The sequence below is a fragment of the Pundamilia nyererei genome, unplaced genomic scaffold (assembly GCF_000239375.1).
Source record: "Pundamilia nyererei isolate P.nyererei 1_Seehausen unplaced genomic scaffold, PunNye1.0 scaffold00425, whole genome shotgun sequence".
Classification (NCBI taxonomy): Eukaryota; Metazoa; Chordata; class Actinopteri; order Cichliformes; family Cichlidae; genus Pundamilia; species Pundamilia nyererei.
In genome coordinates, this window is record NW_005187826.1 from 19,101 (window position 1) to 27,137 (window position 8,037).

The following is an 8,037-nucleotide window of genomic DNA, read 5'->3' on the forward strand; positions in this document are numbered from 1 at the left end:
CCACCTGCTGCCTCCACCACTTGCTAATGTTACTCCCAGTAACGAGTAACGCGTTCCTGATTTTGGCATAATAACTAGTTACCGTGCTCGTTACCACAATAATAACGTAGTTACTGTAACGCGTTACTTAATAACGCGTTAGTCCCAACACTGATTAAGACAGACCTTCTAAGTTGCAAACTTTCTTTTTTGGTTGTGTTGAATTAATAATGTTGATAATTAAATTAAATTAATTTTATATGTAATTTCAAATTAAATCCCGATGTTAGTGGGTTCAAAATAAAATTCAAGTTGTAATTACTTAAAGAAATTGAATAGATAACTTATTTTATTTCCACTGTAACTTCTGATTTCAAGTTCCCACTTAACTAGCCCGGACAAATTCACATACGGTGCGTTGCATGGTGGACTTGCAAGCTTTTGTAAAAGACATTTCCAGGTAAATAACATTTCATTTACAGTTCTAACAAAGCAAAGCATTTGTGCTACTCACTTGTACTGGATGATGTGATGCTCATACATTTAAGGAGATATTTTGCACTACCACATGTGGCTAATGCTAGCCATTCTAAACTTAGCACAGCAGAGGATAAGACTTATAGTTTCATTTGACAAAAGTCTTCAGCTAGAGAGCACTGCTGTGGCCAGGAAAAGCGTGGCTAAAGTTCTGCTACACAGTGCAATCTCATTTTGATCATAGGCTGATTTTGTTTTTCTTTTTACCAAAATTAGAAGCCTTTAAGCTGTGAATAGTTTTGTCAGAGGATAACCTAGAGGCTTCTTTTTTCCCTCTGGCTCACCTATTTTATGTCTTTATAAAATTTGCATGACCTATACGTAATATTACATTGTAAATGATTTTGGTTACTATTGTGATACAGCTTAAAGTAAGTATTGTTCTTGATCTTAAGAGCTGCAGCTATCTTTGTTTCTTTTTGAAAAATCAGGTTGTGTGAAATATTGTTAATGTCATTCCAGTAGCATCGTTCTGGCATAGGCTATGTGAATCTACTTAACATCAAGACTTTGTGTAAGCAGTTAGTATAGTGTGATAATCGAGGGTCATTAGTGTTAAGTTGGGACACATTTGTTACAAAATGGGCTGGGAGTGAACAAAATTCTAACCTCTACAAAACATTACAGATTACGCCATGGTTATGGTAAATGGACTGGTTCTTATATAGCGCTTTTCTACTCTTCTGAGCACTCAAAGCACTTTATACAACTTGTACATTCACCCATTCACACCCATTTGCACAAGCATATTCTTTCTTTCTTTAACTAATGTATTAGAGCATTCATTAATGCAGTATAGCTAATAGTCTGCAAGGCTTAATTCTTGTGTTTGTGTGGTCGACAGATAAAGGAGGCGTTCAAGAGAATAACCACTGTAAGCCTTGAATGGCTACACTTGACCATTGCACCCCAAAACTGATGGATGTCATTTTATCAAGGGGAGGAGCTAAGGGAGTGAGAATCAGGCAGATCAAGGACATGCTTCTTGAGGTAGGACAACTATTTAGACTTTGGGTATCTTTGAAATGCACTTTGTTGGCAGTCACCCATGTATTTTATACTCATACTTTATTTTTTCTATAGTACAATACAATCGAAACACACAGAGAAGTAGCCATCTGCTGCCTTATCACTTTCCTTGGAGAGAAGGACGAGGACCTGTTCATGGAGTTTGGTGTAAGTAATCCAGCATTGTGTGTGTGTGCGCGCGCGCACGTGCATGTGTGTGCGTGCGTGCGCACACACATGCACGTGCGCGCGCGCACACACATGCACATAGTTGCTTTGGGCTGAGCCCAGCCGGGGCTCATGGGCTAAGGCTCAGCAACTAGACACTCGCCCTCGAGCCTGACCAACTCTCTGTGAATGGTACTCATGGACATTGATCACTGGTCTTTGATCAGTGGTCGCTGATCAATGGTCATGACAATTTGCATATTAATGATCAAGGAACTGACCTCCCAGCCCATTGTTCCTTCAGTGGGCTGGGAGCTCATTATGCAAATATGCTGCTTATAAGATTGAAACCTGCAGTCAGCTGAGACTGAAGATGTCAGTGATGACGAAACATTTGTCCCACTGAAAACATCCAGATGAACAGAATCAACCTTTTGGGATTTCCTGCCCTGGATGATTGAGCGTGCATCGAGACATTCCAGAGCAGTTAGCTGGCTCCGGTTGCTTAGAGCAGTCCGTCTCTGGTTGCTCAGGTTGTGGTGTGGGCAGAGTCTCTAGGGCAGGGCTGCCCAATCCCAGTCCTCGAGAGCTACTATCCTGCAGCTTTTAGATCCATCCCTACTCCAACACAGCTGAATCAAATGGTTTGATTACCTCTTCAGCATGCCATCATGTTTGGCAAAGGCCTGATAACAAGCCATTCATTTGATTCGGGTGTGTGGGAACAAGGATGCATCTAAAAGCTGCAGGACGGTAGCTCTCGAGGACTGGGATTGGGCACCCCTGCTCTAGGGCAACTCCTGCAGATTCAAACTGCTCCAGCTCAGTTTGTGAGGCGGCGCCGGATGGAGCCATCTCAGGGATTCCCTGCTGAAAACACTCTGAAAGTCTCTTTACTTTGACCAACACTGAAACTCAAAACTAATTTTCACTATTTGCTAGCTGAGACGTCTGAGATGGCTTGCATAAACAGTGGAAGAGTGCGAGGTAATAACTTATCTTTACTATCTTTACAGAGCACCCGGCACTGGCAGATCCAGTCCAACAGGCTGTTGAACCATGCTTCCTTTCCATTATAGGCTGGAAGACAGTATTGTACTGGCTGCTGCGGCATTGGCGGTGATCCACATGAGCTTGGGTGCAGAGGTGAAGAAATGTGTTTTTCAACAAGGCTGCTAAACAGTTCATACCCAATGATACTCTTAAAAAAATACAAGAACCAGGAACTATAAAGGAAGACACATTTAATCTACGATTTACTTTAGAATAAACTGAAAGTAAAAACTAAGAATATGTGTCATGGGCTGTCAGAATGGGGTCATTAGGCCCAGATACGACACCACAGCACTGTGCAAAACACACCTCAACATGAAAACACAGGGAGAGCAGACAGACATGTGGACATGACCAGGGAGAAAGATGACAAAACACAGAGACGAGACTAGAGACAGACTGGACACAAAAGGGAACTAAAGTAATAAAACAAGAACCAGGAACCAGAGAAAAACAAACTTTTATTTACTGTTGAATTAACTGAAAGTAAAAACTAAAAATGTATTACTCATAGCTCCTTAGGCCCAGGTACAAGTGCAAAACACACCTGAACACAAGCAAGGTAAAGAGAGAGGAAGCATACAGCAAGAATACAAAGGAAATGTGACTATCAAAATAAAATAGGAAATAACTAGACTGGGAAACATAAAACAGGACTGATACAGGAGGGAGAACAATTAACAAATAACTGTAACCACAACTAGAAACTTATTCTCTCCCTTTGATCATGATTATTTATTAATTATCATCATTATCATTTTATCCTAACACTTTCACAGATCGTCACATTTATATGACACCACAATGTAATGTATACCGTACACAAAACATATACTGCTGGATATCAGATTCCATCAACTACCAAGCAGAAAACAAAAGGCAGCTCCTCGATACTTTATTATGAAATCAGCAGAAAGTAGCTTATGTCCTGTGGAAAACGTAAACATACACAGTACCTTACAATAACAGCACTAAATAAACAAACAAACAAAACATGAAATATGAATTTGTACGTTTATTCAGACTCCGGGCGTAGCACTTAAACAGAACCTTTAAATGGGCAACAATGATTAGTGTAACAAGGGTTTAGTCTTGTCAGCATATCTTTATTTTAAGTTCAGGTCAGCACGTGAACACATCAAAGTGATTCATAACTAGGTTTTTAACGAGTCGTACAGTAAACATTTCCTTGGAATTAATTTTAAAATATGCACTGTGAACACTAGGTGGCAGTGTGGGACAATGACTGCATGTCATTAGATATAAGTGAGCCTCGGTCTTTAAATCTGTGACATTCCTGCTTTTATTTGAACAGGCTGCTCTTCCCAGTTGTTTCATTTCTCCAACAATCTTCTTCCCGCATCAACTACTAATTTTAACAAGTGACACTGTTCGCTGGTGTTTCCTTGTCTGGTCCATCACTGGCCTTGGGAGACCCTACCAGGAGGTGCGGCTATCAAGATCAGCAGCACAGGTCAGCTCCACAGACTTCAAAGACCAAAACAAAGGATTATGTGAATGATTACTGAAAAGTAAATATATTTATTAGTTAATTATACTGGGCGATTTAACCAATTTCTTTATATGAACTGAGAATACAGGAAAATGAAAATGTGAGTATGGGGCACTTAGGCTACGTTCACACTGCAGATCTTAATGCTCAATTCCGATTTTTAGATCAAATCCGATTATTTTGTCTGCTCCGGCGCTGATAATCGGCGTCTGTCTTGTGACGTAAAAAACAGATTTAATGCGACGTGACCATCAAACAGCAGCTTTCTAAAACATCGGCTATGTATCGGATTCAGCACCACATACGAAAGTGACCCAGATCGGATTTGAAAAGATCGGATTTGTGCCGTTCACGCTGTCAGACCATGACCGGATATGGGTCACATGGGGTCAGAAAAGTCGGATTTGATGCGCTTTCGCCTGCAGTGGGAACGTAGCCTATGAGACCAGAAAAAAGGCTTTCCAAGAAATTTGAACTCTTCCGGTTTTTGGTTTATTACCTACACAGCAAAATCTCCAGTGTTAAATGAACACTATAGAGTGTCTATATGGGTCCACACCTCTGAGTGTTAAATTAACACTTTTGACAGTGTTGTATGTTTAAAAGTAACCTAGTCAGTTTTGAAGATTAACTGTTGTAGAGACCCACCTTTTAGCACATCCCAGCACACCCACTCACCTTGTTTAGTTCTCTCACCTTTGATTGGGTGTGGTGCTTGTCCTCGATTGCACTCACCTGTCACACATTATATGTCACACATTATATAAGGACTGCATTCACTTTTGGCTCACTCTTTCTTCACTTCCACACGGGGCGGCAGCTGAGTTGTGGCAGTCCATGTGTGTCTTTGTTTCCTTCCTGCTTTGCCTTATTTATTTGAGAATAAAAGGAGAACCCTGAGAATAATTCTGAATTAGATGGCTGCTTTTTCTTATTCTAACCGGATGAGCCCATGATGCTGATTGCTTCAGCCCTGAACCTTCCTTCCTTCAAAACATTAACAATGGCTAACACTGAGCAGTGCTGATTTTCTAACACTGGAAAATAACTCAAAATGTTAGAAATATTCCAGTGTTAGAAAACCAGCACTGCTCAGTGTTAGCCTTTGTTAATCTTCAAAACTGACTAGGTTACTTTTAAACATACAACACTGTCAAAAGTGTTAATTTAACACTCAGAGGTGTGGACCCATATAGACACTCTATAGTGTTAATTTAACACTGGAGATTTTGCTGTGTAAAAACAACCAGAGTGAATGTTGCTGGTTGCAAAACCTCCCATGCCTCCAGCAGATCATATCGACATATAATATTTGTATAGGCTCCAAAGCACCTTAAGACTTTGTTTTTCCCTTAAATACCTCCAAGAGTCATCCCCTCCTCCACTATGTCATCTCCCCACAGCAAAGGTTAAAAAGCAGCACTCAAAGAATCCACAGTTATATTTGTTTATTACCAGATGATTGCACACAGGGTTCTAGCTGTACAGCAGGAACAGAACTTGGAAATAAGGTAAGAAATTAAGGGATAAAAGATTATCCTGTGAGTATACATCACTCTACCTTTCGCTCCAAAGCACATACACACACACAGTGTGTGAAATGATTTGTATAATAAATATGCATACCGGTTTCATGTTTTCCAGTTACAACAGTGTAATCAAAATGAACATGTAGATAAGTAACATGCACTGGAGGATATCTGAGCTGGGTAGTTTGTTGAGCCAGAAATACATGCACACGCAGATAAACATAAAAAAAATCAGCTGTAGCACAGATTTAAATAAAGCCCCATCTAACAGAAGCCTGGTGTCTTACTGCAAAGTGCTCCACGCTCAAGTGCAAAAATAAAGAGTCTAAATGAAGAGCTTCTTCCTTCAACAAATACCAGTCTCTCCATCTCAAACACACATACACACAAATGTGTACTTCTGTAAAAAACAAAACAAAACATAGGAAGCAGGTCATCTTTATTAACTTTATAAATACTCCCCGTCAGCTACAGTCACACAAAGTCAAAAGCATGTGGTTATCTTCCTGCGTCCAGACTGCTGGGAGCAGTAAGGCTCATCACATCTTCCAGTTTGTGGCCACTCCGTAGCAGCGCTGTACTGTTTCCATCAGGGATGCTGCATCAGAGCTGCAACGCACGTTCATCTTCCTCTTTACATGTCAGCAAAATGAGGTGTACAAATACAGCTCCTCCCTACCACACAAAAAACTACAACACAGTTTAGAAGAGCGTCCTGGTTTAAGTCTTTTCTGTAATAATATACGTCGTCTAAATCTCTTACAGTCGTCTGACTCACAGCATGTGGACATTTCATTCTTTATACCATCTGCTTGTCACCACACTCAAAATCTACCAACCACACATCAAATGTTTTTGACAATGGTTTGGAAACTATTCATAAAAGCAAATATTTTGGTCTCTATGGATCGTTCCTACCTTCATAGCTGTATTGCAAGTGAATTTCCGAATAACTCCAGTTTTATTAAGGCTTAATGTTAGAGGTAAGGTCGCTTTCACTATGTGCTGACACAACCGGCTGTAGCTGGTATCTGTCTGTTCGACCTTACTTCCCCCAGCTGAGTCACTAAAACTGGACCTCTCAGCCGTGAGCGTGCTAATAAAATGATCATGCGGTACAGACTGTATCAGAAGTTCATCCTCCAGCTTTAGTGACTGGAATTCTAATAATATTATAGCCTCTTAATTAGCAAGTATGTGTATCAATGCACCGCATCTATGCATTTTAGCTGATATCTTATTACAAAAGTCTCAGGTCTAAATATGCTAACGTCTGGCTCCAAAGAATCAACATGGCACCAGCCAAAGCACTATAGCTAAAGGCTTTAAAATGAAGAATCCACAAACCAATGGTTGACATCACAGTTGCTTCATCCATCTTTTATATACAATATAAATTAAAGATCGGTGTGTATAAATTGCAGAAAACCAATCCCTACCAACACTCTTTTGCAGGGATTAGTGCTGTCCAAGTTAGTTTGAAGAAATGCAGACATGAATTTTTGCCCTACACTGAACGATAATGGTTGCAGCTGACCATACTCCAGTGGTGCACAGTGCTAGGGATGTAGGTCTGGATATACAAATAATCCTCCAGCATCACACTAGCTAATAGAGGCTAGTATATATTCTATACCTGAGTATCAGCATCGTGAAAACTACATTTGGGGCAACCAATGCTAGGAATGGGCTACATAGCTTATAGTAAGGTTAGGATTATGAATCACATTCCTTGGTAAAGCAATTTGACAAACTAACCAGCTGTAACAAACACTTTAGTTACTAAAGCTGATAAAGTAATTTTAAGTTAAGTTCAGCTAAGTTACCATCAGCCCGAGGAGTTTGAATGCATCACTCATCCTTATCCAAATCAAACTAGCATTTTGTTACATGGGCTAGCTTGCAATTTGCACATGTTAGCAGGAACGCTAGTACTGATAAAAAATTAAAAAAAAAAACAGAGGAAAGACAGAAAAAACAAATGTTCCTACTATAAACTGAATGCCCTGGCAGTAGAATACTGACAGTAGTTTCAGAGTTTACATTTGTGAGAGAGAACTAACATTCCTCTAGCTAATGTTAGCTCACGTTAGCATCCCTGCCAAATTTCTTGTTACTAAGTATAAAAGCTAGTTGTTTAGCCTCAGCTGATTTGCTATTGTCACTAGCAAAATATTATGTGAAGTTACATAAATGTTTTTTTTGTCTTTATGTGAAGTTTGTGAAGACCTTGATGTTTGTTGACATTCC